Source organism: Myotis daubentonii, chromosome 1 (genome assembly GCF_963259705.1).
Source record: "Myotis daubentonii chromosome 1, mMyoDau2.1, whole genome shotgun sequence".
NCBI classification, from domain to species: Eukaryota; Metazoa; Chordata; class Mammalia; order Chiroptera; family Vespertilionidae; genus Myotis; species Myotis daubentonii.
Genome location: NC_081840.1, coordinates 181,242,391 through 181,257,195, shown reverse-complemented (window position 1 = coordinate 181,257,195; position 14,805 = coordinate 181,242,391). Strand labels below are relative to the sequence as shown.

General features: G+C 40.5%; 1 protein-coding gene and 1 pseudogene across 1 annotated transcript in view; both read left to right on the top strand.

Moving 5' to 3' along the window:
- Nucleotides 1-14,805, top strand: part of CFAP299 (cilia and flagella associated protein 299) — a 554,285-nt gene that overhangs the window by 57,470 nt on the left and 482,010 nt on the right. The window lies entirely within an intron of this gene.
- On the top strand, nt 2,280-2,819 carry LOC132242678 (prostaglandin E synthase 3-like; annotated as a pseudogene).

Sequence of the window (14,805 nt, the reverse complement as noted above, 5' to 3'; positions counted from 1 at the left end):
ATGCATGAGTACAACCCTTCAAGCTGGTGGGGACAGTGTTATGGTTTGGGGCATGTTTTCCTGGCATGATTTGGGCCCTTTAATTCGTGCGGAACAACGGCTGAATAGCACAACATACCTAAGTATCATTGCTGATCAAGTTCAACCTATCATGTTGATGGCATTATCCCAATGGAGATGGCTTCTTCCAACAAGGCAATGCACTATGCCACGGTGCTCATATTGTGCAGGAGTGGTTTCAAGAACATGAGGGAGACTTTACCTTGCTTAGGTGGCCCCCACAATCACCAGATCTCAATCCAGTTGAGCATTTGTGGGACCACGTTAAAAGAGCCATCAGGCAGCTGGTTCCACAACCATCAAATCTCACAGAACTGGACAGTGGTATTCATCAGGCATGGTGTCAGATTCCTCGCATCACCTTTCAACATCTCATGGAGTCAATGCCAAGAAGAATCGCCGCAGTATTGAAGGCAAAAGGTGTCCCAACGAAGTACTGATGGGGTGGTCATAATAATCTGGCCACTCACGTTCAAATATATCCTACGTTCAAAGGCTATTAAATCGCGTTGTTTACCCCTGTCTTCAGAAAAAAAATCACTTCTATCATGGTAAACAACCTGCTTCCATATTTATAATGGTCTGGCCTTCTAGCAACTTCAGCGTGAAATTGTAGTTAATTTGCCTACAAATGTCAGGTGGTCATAATAATCTGGCCACTCGATGTATATTGAGCATAAAATTTGATTTTTAAGTGTAGGACCAACCTATGAAATGTTGCATAACTAATGTGATTCCAGTAGACTTCATCAATGTTTTTTAATATAATTAAATATTATTTTTGAAAGAAGTTGATTTGGGATTAAGAGCTGTAATTTGTAATGTGTCATTGCAAAACATTATGTAAAATGGCCATATTTGTAAATCAATAAAGAAAGGAATGTCCGAATCTCACTTATAAATATAGAAAAATCTAAAAGCAAATAAAGATGGAAACTATTTTATGATGATAAAATATTGGGAATCAGCACTTAGTTTCTTTCATTTATGTTATTTCTAAAGGAATGTATATTTTTTGGCATGAAGTTTCCAGTATTCATACAATGTTTGACCTATTTTTTATGTACTTTTGTTCATGTTTATGGGAATCTGGAGTTGGATGGAGGGGAGTAAGATACCTAACTTCACATCTTTCCCAGATTATTTTCAGCAACATGTATTTTTTTGACAGGTAAACACATAGTTTATTTTTTTCTTTCATCTTTTTGTTTTCTTTCTTTATTGATTAATGTATTACGTATGTTTCCTTATCCCCCCCATTGCCTCCCCCTCCTGCTCATGCCCTCACCCCGCTGGTGTCTGTGTCCATTGGTAATGCTTATATGCATGCATACAAGTCCTTTGGTTGATCTCTCCCCCTATTTCTCAGCTTTGCTACTTATTTTGTATGCCCAGTAGAGCACTAAATGACTGCTCTCAAAGAACAAAAAATTTACTCTCATCAAAGAGGCTTCAAAAAAATGGTATGGCATAGCAGATAATGAGCAATTGTTTTTCTGTGCCTATTGTACTTAATTAATTTTGTTCCAAATCTGTTAATTCCCAAATATCCAAAACTGTAGAGAGAAAAGGGATATGAAAAGCTTTATAAAGATGTGTAATTTCTCCTAAGGTGTTATTTTGTGGAAACAATATGGATGTGTCATGTACCAGAGTGATTAAACCACGCATTTTACTACAGCCGTGTATTCCTAAAAAGGGTCTGTGGTAAAAGCTAAATTCTGCTTCTCAGATGGAAGGATAGAAGACAGAAACATTTGTGGGGAAATGAGAATACTTTACCTTAAAAAAGTACTGCTTCAAGTTTGCTTTCCTCAAAACGATAAACAGATTATTTTATTCTTCATACAAATGCACAAGTGGCTTCAATGCTTGCAAACAAATACTAGTTCCCTTATTTCTTATTGATTAAATCACTTGAAAAAATTTTAACTTTAAATAATTACTTGTCACAATTTTGTGCTAAATGTTTCATTACTTTTCATTAAAAGTTTAAGTATAGATTATTTATTTGCTATAATGTAAAAATTACATAAAAATACAAGTTCACCAGCCCTGGCTCCCACGCACACCTCGCTCCCACACTCACACTCGCATTTCATTCTCTGTCCTCGATACCTTTTCCTACACTTCCTCTTCCCCCTGACATGAGTGGTGCTCTCTCTGGGCCCCAGTGCTGCAGTCATTGGCCCCGCTAGGGGGGAAACACCGGAGTCACCATGGGAGTGGAGTCCCTGCCCACCACACATTCACCGGAAACCGAGGCCCTGCTCACTGGCAGCCAGCCTGCTTTTGCAAAGGGGTACGATCACTCGGAGGAAATGTGTGTCTTCATTGAATTTGGTGTTGAAGACAGTAAAAATGTTAATGTAAATTTGGAAAAATCCAAACTGTATTCAATTGTCTTGGAGAAAGTGATAATTTTAATGAAATTAATGTTTTTCATGGTATTGATCCCAGTGATTCCAAGCATAAAATAACTGGGAGATCAAGTTTATGTTGTTTAGGAAAAGGAGAAGCTGCCCAATCATGGCCAAGTTTAACAAAAGAAAGGGCAAAGCTTAATTGGCTTAGTGTGGTCTTGAATAATTAGAAAGACTAGGAAGATGATTCAGATGAAGACATGTCTAATTTTGATTGTTTCTCTGAGATGATGGACAACGTGTGTGGTGATAAAGATGTAGATTTACCAGGAGTAGATGGAGCAGGTGATGATTCACAAGATAGGGATGATGGAAAAAATGCCAGATCTGGAGTAAGGAATGTTGTCCTCTTGGATCTTGGAAAATAAAAATAACTCCCCTGCAAGATTTCCTAATTGAGAAAATTCCTGAGTTGATAGCTCTAAAGCAGCGGTTCTCAACCTGTGGGTCGTGACCCCTTTGGTGGTCGAACGACCCTTTCACAGGGGTCGCCCAAGACCATCCTGCATATCAGACATTTACATTATGATTCATAACAGTAGCAATATTACAGTTATGAAGTAGCAACAAAAATAATTTTATGGTTGGGTCACAACATGAGGAACTGTATTTAAAGGGCCAGAAGGTTGAGAACCACTGCAGAGGCAGATGCTGCATTTGCCTCCTTTAATCTATTTGTCAACCTGTTTGTTTTCTTAAAGAATTCATGAAGGGTTGATATTTACCACTGTATGGCACAGTTTTAAGTCAGCTAAGGTAATAATCTTATGCATGAACATTTCTCCGACTTCCATGACACTGCTAAGGTCTTAGGCATTTGTGATATATAAAAACATTTCACCTAAGTCTCATTTCTTCATAACATAGATACTGACATGATAGAAAGCTCTTGGACTACAGAAAGATAACTTAAGTTTTACATTTTAGAACATGGACTCAAACCGGCTGAAACCAATTGGTTGATAACGTAAACTAGTAACATGTTGTTCTGATATATTCTTCAGGATTGTTTCACTAAAGTTTTATTTTTCAAAAAATTTACTTCACGTTATTGTACATAAATGATCACTTGTCAGTGTCCCAAATGCGTCTTAGCTAAAACTAGTAAATGCTCTAGGATGGCTTTTAAAGCCTGTACATTTGGTATTGTTTGACCCTTAAACTTTTATTTCTCTTAGCATGGAGAACAAAGAAAGGCTGTACATTGTTGCTTGAGAGTCTGTATGTTTAGGCCAAATTTGTATTGGCACTGTCAGTATGGCAAATGAATGAAAAAATGAAAAATGTTAATACACTATTGGATTTTGTATTTCTCCTCCTCCTCCTCTCCTCCTCTCCTCCTCTCCCTCTTCCTCCTCCTCCTCCTCCTCCTCCTCTCCTCCTCTCCCTCTTCCTCCTCCTCTCCCTCTTCCTCCTCCTCCTCCTCCTCCTCTCCCTCTTCCACCTCCTCCTCCTCCTCTCCCTCTTCCTCCTCCTCCTCCTCTCCCTCTTCCTCCTCCTCCTCCTCCTCTCTCTCTTCCTCCTCCTCCTCTCCTGCTCCTCCTCTCCCTCTTCCTCCTCCTCCTCCTCCTCTCCCTCTTCCTCCTCCTCCTCCTTCTCCTCCTCTCCCTCTTCCTCCTCCTCCTCCTCTCCCTCTTCCTCCCCTTCCTTCTTCTCTCCCTCTTCCTCCTCCTCCTCCTCCTCCTCCTCTCTCTCTTCCTCCTCCTCTCCTTCCTCCTCCTCCTCCTCTCCCTCTTCCTCCTCCTCCTCTTCCTCTCCCTCTCCCTCTTCCTCCTCCTCCTCCTCCTCCTCCTCCTCCTCCTCCTCCTCCTCCTCCTCCTCCTCCTTCTTCTTCTTCTTCCTTTAATCCAGCTTGTACCAGGGTTGAAAACCTCAGTTTATGTTCATGACCATGGGGATTTTTTTAAATGCCTACATTCTTTCTAATAAACTATTGGAATACTTTTAAAAAGTACGAATTAATTCATTTGCCCTTCGAATAACTGTCACTCTTCAGAGCAAGTTAAAAAGAGGATATCTAAGTGTTGTATTTTATTTGAAATTTTAAAGTTATTTTAAGAACATTTTTTAAATTTAGAAAAGCATTATTTTCTAGACAATCATTGAACATTTTAAAAAATGTCTTGATTATTATATTTATACATTATTATTATTGTATTATTTGAAATTATTTTATACTTTTATTAGATGTATTTAACACTTTCACCAGTATCATCAAGTAAAATGCTGCCAAATTCTTCTATTATGGGAACATATGTCATACTTTTTTAAAAACATCTCTTTGGTGTCTAACACAGTTATTATGGCCTCAGCAAGTTCTCAATAAGTATTTGTTAATTGGCCAGTTTATTTTTTCATCAACAGCTACCTCTCAAATGCCTATTATGTAAAAAGTAAACTGTAAATTTATATCTATTTATATCAAAATTTATATTTTGGATGTTATACCTTGTAAAAATACTCTGTAAATATTATTAGACCACCAGCTGTTCTTAAAATAATGTCTAGTCAACTTCATTTTTATTGTTATAAATATTGGTTCACAAGACCCCCAATACCTTAGATCCAAATAAATGATGCCACTTGTTTTGAGTTTGTAGTGAGCACTAATTTTGTTCCCTGATCACCATGCTCTTCCTGTTCTCCTATAATGCAAGGACTCTTGTTTTGTAGCAGGACATGTGCCTACAATGTAAAGACTACATTTCCCACGTTCCCACATAGGAAAGGTGATGTGTGCAGCTTCCAGACCTTTCTTAAAGAGAGGAAGGGATGCCCCTCTGCCACCTTTCCCCATCCGGCTGCTTTGAAAAGTGTGGTGATAAGTTATGTTGCACCATGTGGATAAGAGCAATATCTGACAGATGACAGGGCTAATGATAGAAAGGGCCTGGGTGCCCTGGACCTCCAGGCTTTGATGTGAAAGGACTAAACCTCTGATTCCTTTATGTATTACATTTGAGTCTCTGTTACACATTCCAAACCAACATGCTAATTAAAATAGAATTTGATACCAGGAATGGGGTGCGAAAAGTGGCATGACCTACATATGTGGCATATGTTTAGCAGTTGGGAAGCAGGAGGCAGGAAGCAGAGGCATAGATATTGGAGGTTAAAGCTGATGGAACTCTGATATGCGGAGCCAAAGCATTGGTACAATTGCTGCTTGCTTTATTTTAGACGGCAGGCCACACAGTAACTGAGACCCTAGATGACATTAGGGGAAATCATAGGAAAGATGATGTGTGTTGGCTGCTTCATGCTCTCCCAACAAAACCCTTTGACAGAGATGAACTCAGGCTAGAGTTAGCCAGTCTGCAAGCAGAGGCGGAAAGGAATACAGTTTGGTTCAGAGGGGCTCTTTGTGTCAGGTTAGCAAAATAATTTCACCGAGAGTCCTATAATTTGAGGCCTTTAAGGTTTGAAAAAGTCAACTCATTTTGTACTCCAAACCAAAGCAATTATAATTGGTAGCTTCAAAGCCACTGCCTTAGTAGGAGATAAGCTCAATGCCCTGCCAAAATTGGGAGCCAGACCAGAGGCAAAATCAAATTAAGGGTATTGATTTTCCACCCAAACAAAATGATTCAGATAGCCTGGATGTACCTTCCATCCAGAGAGGGGGTAAGCAAGCCACACGAGGTAATAAGGAAAAGACAAGCATCTTCAGTCTTAAAGACTACATCTAGATTAGATCTTTGGCTATAGTTACTTACATATGGAGTTAATCCAAAACAAATTGCCTGGAAGCTTGCTAAGGTTTTGAGGGAATTGTATGGGTAAAGAACAACAACATAGCCTGGAAAAGCCTGTAATTATTTAACCTCCTAGGAAATTCCTGGGCTGCCAAATCCAGACCAGCAAAAACATTGCAGTCTCAGAAGAGCAGTCCCTGTAATACCTACCTGATTCATTGCAAGCGAGGACAAAAGATAGTAAAACACCTTTCAGGGGGTAGAATTAAGGGCTTTGGAGGAAAATCCATATTTCTTTCCAAAAAGCTGAATCAAGGGCTTCCAATGAGACCAACCAAAAGGAGTTACCTTATTGTTGGATCAGGGAATATTTGTAACTTCTACTAGTAGGATTTGATTGTTGCCATGATCCAGTGACTGTTGTATGCTTCCCAATCCTCCTTGCTCAGTAGGGTCAGTTTAGTTTGCTATACTCACCTTCTTCACACGCCTTGATTATTCAGAGTGTTGGGGACGCATAAACATATGTTTAGTGTATAGGGTGCCAAACCATGAGGCTCCACATTCATGCTTAATGGAATGCGTCGTACATCCAGAAGGGAGAGACTTTTAGCTGGGTACAGTGTCCAATAGGGCTTTGGAATTTTTTCCCTTGTGGAGGTGATCAAACTATCTTAGAGGTTCTCGTGAGTATTAGGGTTGCCATATGAACGAATGGCTAATGCTAGTTGTATTCAAGTTTTTATTCTCTCCTTCTTTAAGAGAGATATAGCTACTGATTTTTTGCTATATAAGGAACTTTTCTTACCTTCCTTTCAGTTAGGTGTGGCCACATGACTAATATCTGGCCAATGGGATATAAGGAGGCCAGGTGGGTACAAAATCTGGGCTGTATTTGAAAGGAAAGTATGTTTCATTGATCACCCTTTCTCTATTCCATTTTTTAGAACACGAGTGAGATAGTGAGCTATTTTGGAATTATAAGAATGGTTTAAGGGGGAGGGTAGAACAATGAGATAGCAGGAGCTTTTGTCCTTGAGTAATATTGTGTAGCCGGGCCACCACACTAGCCCTATATTGCCTCCCTCAAGAATATTGCACAAGGGAGAAATAATCTTTTATTACATGGAGAGTGATGATATTCTGGGTCTTGTATCAGTCAACTATTGCTACACAACAATATAAAAACTTCAGTGGCATACAAAAATAAGCATTAATTTGTTTTTGCTCATGATTTTATGAGTTAGCTGGAATAGCTATGTTTTGTATTTCAGGTAATTTGGTAAATTCTGCTTTACATATCTCTCATTCTTCTGCTGAGATCATATGCCTAGCCAGAACAAGTCTATTGCTTGTAGCTATTATGAAAGCCAGGTAAATGACTGTTGTGGACTTCCCTACATAAATATTATGCATTTATGAATATCATTTAGGTGAAAGAAGTTGAATGATGTTTTAAGATGTAATTTAGTATTGTATTGAGTGGAAATAAATGACTCTATTATTGCTAATGCTAGTGTATCTGTGCAAAATCCTGTTATTTTGGCATCTCTCAATCTAGAATTGTAAAAAGGTCTTGGATTTTACCCTACTTGCACACTAATAAATTAGCCTGATATAGTTTTATAGATGCTGGCAGGAGACCAAGACTCCTGGGTCAGAGACAGAGGAAAATGTATTATTCACAGTACTTGCAGCAACCAGAATATCAGCATTTTTTACACCTGTTCCCCAAGCCCTAATTCTCAGGAACACAAAGAGGGCCCCTGTTGTTATCTGTACACTGAGTGGATAGCATCACAAGAGAAAAATTTAGAGCACAGAGTGCCCAATCCTATATAATAAAAGGGTAATATGCAAATCGACCAAATGGCAGAATGACCACCAGGGAGTAGACACTCAATGCAGAGCTGCCCCCTGGTGTTCAGTGTGCTCCCACAGGGGGAGCGCTGCTCAGCCAGAAGCCCTGAGCAGGGCTCACAACTGGTGAGCATAGCAGCGATGGTGGGAGCCTCTCCCACCTCCGTGGCAGCACTAAGGATGTCCAATTGCTGCTTAGGCCTGTTCCCCATGGGGATTCCCCGAGGGCTCCCAAACTGCAAAAGGGCACAGGCTGGGTTGAGGGATCTCCACCACCTCAAGTGCACAAATGTCGTGCACTGGGCCTCTAGTTTTTTTGTTTGTTTGTTTTGTTTGTTTGTTTTTATTTCTTCGTATTTCAAATCTTTGACTTGATTCTTGGGATTCCCTTGTCTGCTATTGGATCTCTGTATATTATTCTTTATTTCATTCAGTGTATGCTTAATTTCTAGTTGGTCTTTTTTCATATCCTCCAGGGTCTCACTAAACTTATCGGCGGTTTCCATAAAATTCTTGAAAAACCTTATAAACGTGATTTTGAACTCTGTATCCAGTCGTTTTCTTTCCTCCATTTCTGTCATTTGTGACCTGTTTCTTTGTCTCCACATTTTTTATGCTTCCCTGTGTTGGTAGAATGGTTTTGTGTGCTAGGTGTCCTGTAGGGCCCAGTGGCTCAGCCTCCCCAGTTACCTGAGGTGGGTACTCTTGGTCACCCCCTTATGGGCTTTGTGCACAGTCTTGTTGTAGTTATGCCTTGATTGTTGTAGGTATCACTGGGAGGAATTGACCTCCAGGCCAATTGGCAGTGAGAATCAACTGTATCTGCAGTGGGAGAACTTCTGTGCTGAAGACACTCTTCTGGGGCAAGACTTGCTTCAGTGGGGCTTTGGTGCTCACTGAGTCTGCCCCCTGAGTGTGTCCCTTATGGATCTGAGGAGTTGTAATCTGGATGGTCCCACTCTGACCACTGGGTACACTGGCTCTTAGATCTAAGGAGGTGCTAATTTAGCCTCTGCCTGAGGTTACTCAGCAGGAGCTACGAAGAGATCTGCAGATTCCCCTTCCTTTTTTGGAGTTGGGAAGTGCCCAGATGAGGCCCAGCTGTGAAGCAATGCAAGCTGCTGTGGGGCCTTGGGCTTTCTCTTGGAAGTTCTGGGTCTGTCTGGCCCAGCTGCAATTTGTTAGGTAATTTTCAGGTTGCAAAGGGCCAGGGCATTCATATGCAAAAGCCTCTCCCGTAGCCTGGGTGGGTGGGGTCTCAGGGAATCAAAGGGTGGAGCAAACAGCTATGGCTGATCCTCAGCCCTGCCCTAAGGGGCCACGTGTCTCAGTGTCCCAGTAATTGCTGCAAGCACCTCTGAGGGAAAGCCGCCCTCAAGTTCCGAGTTCTGCCTGCTGCCAGACAGTCCAGTTTCTCCCCGTATGAGACCTGGGTCCCCAGAGACTTTCCGGAACCAGAGTTCAGAGCAGTCAGGAGCTTGTGACTCCCTCCCAATTCAAAAATACAGCTGCATCCTCAGGTGCCTGCCCCTTTTAGTGTGCATGCGTGTGCTTGAGCCTCCGTACCTCTGCACTTTACTTCCGCAGCAACTCTGAGTCTCAGTGTGCTTTTCTCTTTCCTTCTAGTTGTAGAATTTCCACTCAGTCAGCCTTCCTGTAGTTCTGGATGATGTCCATTTTGTCTTTTCGTTGTATTTTTGAGTTGTTGTGGGAGGCAGCAATTTCCGGTGTTTACCTATGCCGCCATCTTGGTTTCTCTCTGTTTGTTTTTAATAATGTGCCGGGAGCCGGTCCATCCTTGCGAACAGCTTACGCCTCCTCGGACATCGACACCACCATCAACCACGGCCCTGATGGACCCTTTGATGCAGCCCTTCAACTTGCTGACGCTTCGGGAAGCCTGTCGCCAGTGACGCCGCCTGCTAGCCAGACCAACAAAGACAATCAAACCAATAACTTGAGGACAGCTGAAATCCCTTGACTGAAGAGGCTGGCAACCTTCTACAGGAATGGGGCTCCTTCTGCGCTCCATCCACTATGTTTATAGCTATGCTCACTATCATTGCTTGCCACTCTTCTTCCGAGACTTAAATGGCCCAATCTGAGAGGTGGCCACTGATTTGCATGCGTGAGCATTTAAAAAATAAAAAAGGGGGAATTTGCCGGAAGCCGGTCCATCCTTGCTGCTTGACACAGTCACTGCAGGAAAGAAACATCTGCACAGCATATGTTTCAAGGGACCTGGCGTATATAGCATACTGTTCTTAATATATTTGCTCCCCTTAGCACTGTGTGTTTTAACCAAGGTCACCTCTCCTAGAAAGGTTGTTTCCCCAGGTAGGAATTTTTCCCTGAAGTCAGGGAGGGGATGAAACTCCTTAACTAAGTGCCAGGTGGGTAGTTAATCACTACAAACAATCATGCTTAAGCTACATAATCTTTACTCCCTGGAATGGAGATAAGAAACGCCCTAGCCTTTGTAATAGAAATTGACAGGATTAAAATCAACTGGTATAAATACGGATGTAACAAGACAATAAACAGCAGAAACTCTCTGGAAAAAAAAAATGCTTTTAAAAAATAAAAAAGGGGGAATTTGCCGGGAGCCGGTCCATCCTTGCTGTTTCAAGGGACCTGGCATATATGGCATACGGTTCTTAATATGTTTGCTCACCTTCTTGGCTCTGTGTTTTAACCAAAGTCACCTCTCCGAGAAAGGTTGAATCCCCAGGTAGGGATTTTCCCCTGAAGTTAGGGAGGGAATAAAACCCCTCAACTAAGTTCCAGGAGGGTAATTAATCCCTTTAACTATGAACAATCATGCTTAAACTACATAATCTTTTCTCCCTGGAATGGAGATAAGAAACGCCCTAACCTTTGTAATAGAGATTGATAGGATTGAATCAACTGGTATAAATACAGTTGTAACAAGACAGAAACACTCAGAACTTAGAACACAGAACTCAGAACACAGAACTTAGGAGACAGGGCTTGGAAGACAGGACCAAGAGAGACAGAGCCTAGGCACAGAACCTACACAGAACGTTCTCTAGAGACAGAAGAACTTCGCTGGCGAGAGCATGCCAATAGATCCTGGACTGAACCTGACTATAGAACATGGCAAGAGAACCTGACTAGAACCTGGTGACCGAACCTGGCTAGAGATCCTAGACAGAACTTGGCTGGAGAACTGGCTACAGAACCTGGCTGGAGATCCTGACAAGAGAACCCGGCTATGATGATCACCTGAACACTGCCTCTGTGTCATTCCTTCTTCGCCGACTCCGTCCACACCTTTGGGGACCCCTGGACCTGCTGGGGCTCGACCCCAGCAATAATGGGCAGTAAGCATGCCTGTGTGTTTCTTCAGATGAAAGTCACTATCTTGATCTTCCAAAGTTGTAAGCAAACCTGTCTTTTGCTCCAGAGTTAAATACTATATCTGCAAAGTCTGTTCACTATATAGGTACACTTGATTACATTCTGGAATAAAGGACTGTTAGTATCTCTGCTAGTAAAACATGTAGAAATGAGAGAACTGTGGAGAATTGTCTCCCAAACTATTCTTGCCAAAAAGTCATTAATGATGACATTCTGATTTTTATTTTAATGCCATTTTTATCTGCTTGTCTAACTTGGTCTAACTATTGTCATTTTCCTCATTCTGACTTTAATTACAACCTTTTTCTCTAGGCTTTTTACCCCTTGGGCCTTTTTAAAAAAATATATATATATTTATTGATTTCAGAGAGGAAGGGAGAGGAAGAGAGAGAGAGAAACATCAATGATGAGAGAGAATCATTGATCGGCTGCCTCTTGCACTCTCCACACTGAGGATCAAGCCTGCAATCTGGGCATGTGTCCTGACTGGGAATTGAACTGTAACCTCCTGGTTCATAGGTTGATGCTCAACTAATGAGCCATGCCAGCTGGGCTACTCCATTGATCTTTTAAAAAATTCATTCTTTCCTTCATTCATGCTTCAGGTAGTTTTGTAGGTGCTGACAAGCAAAAAATACAGAAAAAGTGTAGTTGCTTTCATGAATCTTGCAGGTTAGTTGGAGAAGTTAGATAATAAATAAGACAAATAAAATACTATATGTTAGATGGTGACAAGTGCTAAGAAAAAAATTACTTCCGCAAAAAGGAATAGGGGAAAAGGGAGATTAGAGTGGATTTGCAATTTCAGAACTAAGAAGATAACATTTGAATGAAAATATGAAGGAAGTGAGAAAACCTTGAGGCTACTTGGGGCAGGCTGGGTAGGAGAAGTCTAGGAAAAGCCTAGGGAAATGCAAGGCTTTGAAGCTGGAGTGGGCCTCCTGTGTCTGAGGAATAGTAAGAAGGCTACTGTTACTTATCTGTTTTATGTCCAACTTCCATAGGTCATCTCAACTCTGACAATATAAATTTCATTATTTTTCTTCTGCAAATTTATAGTTTGATGTAAAGTGATGTGTGTGTGTGTGTGTGTGTGTGTGTGTGTGTGTGTGTGTGTGTGTGTAAGTGTTCCATGCTTCATTCATTTGTAAACATTAAGGTAGATAATTTCCCAAAAGGTAATGTAGTTTTCTAAGAAAATTTTATTGAGTAATATTTTTTTTCTCCACTAATTTGAAATGTTACCTCTGTCATAAAATAAATTCTTATCTGACTTAGGTTTTTATTTTACTTTTCTCTGTTCTATTCATATTTGTCTTTTTAATTGATTTTTAAATTTATTAATGAGCTATTTTAATTAGTATGGGTTCTCTTTGGAAATTTGTAGACTTTCCCCCTTATTTTTTCTTTTTTAAAAAATTTTTAAATTTTTTTATTGATTAAGCTATTACATATGTGTCCTTATCCCCACGTTACCCCCCAGTCCTCCCACTCATGCCCTCACCCCCTGTTGTCTGTGTCCATTGGTTAGGCCTAGATGCTTGCATATAAGTCCTTTGGTTGATCTCCCCTCCTTACCCCCACCCTCCCCTTCCTTCCCTCTGAGGTTTGATGGTCTGATCGATGCTTCTCTGTCTCTGGATCTGTTTTTGTTTATCAGTTTATGTTGTTCATTATATTCCATAAATGAGTGAGATCATGTGATATTTATCCCACTTCTAGGAATATATCCCAAGAAACCAGAAACACCAATTAGAAAGGATATATGCACCACTATGTTCATAGCAGCACAATTCACCGTAGCTAAGATTTGGAAACAGCGTGAGTGCCCATCAGTAGATGAGTGGATTAAAAAACTGTGGTACATCTACACAATGGAATACTACGCTGTGGTAAAAAAAGAAGAAGGAGTTCTTACCATTTGCAACAGCATGGATGGAACTGGAGAGCATTATGCTAAGTGAAATAAGTCAGAGAAAAATAAATATCACATGATCCCCTTATTTTTTTCAATCAAAATGTACAGTTCTCATGCCCAATTTCATATCTTCTAGGTATTTTAATTTACATGGCACTCCATACATGATAGGAACATAGATGTGGCAAGTCATTCTATACATAAGTGTGGTTTGTTTATTAATTTATTTAAATATTTTTTATGTTCCTCTATAAATAAGGTATAATAATGCGTATTTTTGGTTATTGGGTTTATATTAGGTCTTTTTTTCTTTTCAATTGATATTTTAAATGAAATTATTTTTTATTTTATAATGCTTTAACGGTAGTTTTGTGTATTAATTTTGTAAGATAGATTTAGTCCCATGTAAAATAGATTTCAGGCAGTTTTTCTTGGTCACCTTGGTAAAGAACTATACTATTTGCAATTTAAAATTTGTCTTTTCCCTTCCAATATTTATATGGCATTTCTTTCCATCATCTACCCCTATTTTGATTCATACATTGAGAGCAATATCAAATTATGGTGATGATCCTGGGAATCTTGATCTTCTTCCTTCCTCTCTCCCAGTGGTTCTCAACCTTGGCTGCACATTAGAATCACCTGGGAATCTTTTTAAAATCCTGATTTCTGGGCCTCATCCTCCAGAAATTCTGTTTCTTTGTTATGGGGTGGGGCCACAACATTAGTAACAAAGAAACAGAAGTTCCGGAGGATGAGGCCCAGAAATCAGGATTTTAAAAAGATTCCCAGGTGATTCTAATGTGCAGCCAACGTTGAGAACCACTGCTCTAAAGGGAATGTTTTCTGTGTGTCATCATTAAGCATAATGAGGATATTGGATTTGACTCATATATTTTTATAAAGTTAAGAAAACATTTACTCTGCTACTGTTACTGAACCAAACCGAATGAGGATCTGCCTACCTGACACACGGCAATGATGAACACTGAGCGTCAGGGTTTGCAATGGAGAAGTTAAAACCATTTTATCTGCAGGGTGCCATTCAAGGGGAACAAGAAGTTACCCCTTAAATCCAGAACTCCCTGGTGGATTTCAATCAAGAATTTTTAAAGGCAAAGATTGAAGATTAGAGGTTAGGAGACAGAATGGTATGTGGAAGCAAGGGCAGTGCAGGTTTTGATTGGGGAACGTTGGGACTTGGCTATTTATGGTAAGATATGGTAAGGAGCTTCAGCACCACATCTTCCTGCACAGCAGACACTTGTCATGTCTGGGTCCTTTGGTTCCGGGAAGGGACAAGACTTTGGTTCCAGGTGCAGCTGGTGGTCAAAGTTCTCTCCTTTGCACCTGCTTCAGCTGCATGACTTGTGGTTTCGGACTGTAGTCTCTAAAAGGCAACTCGGATTCTTATTAAAAACAGGATAGGACCAATTTTGAGCTGGTTTTGAAATTATACTACTTAGAG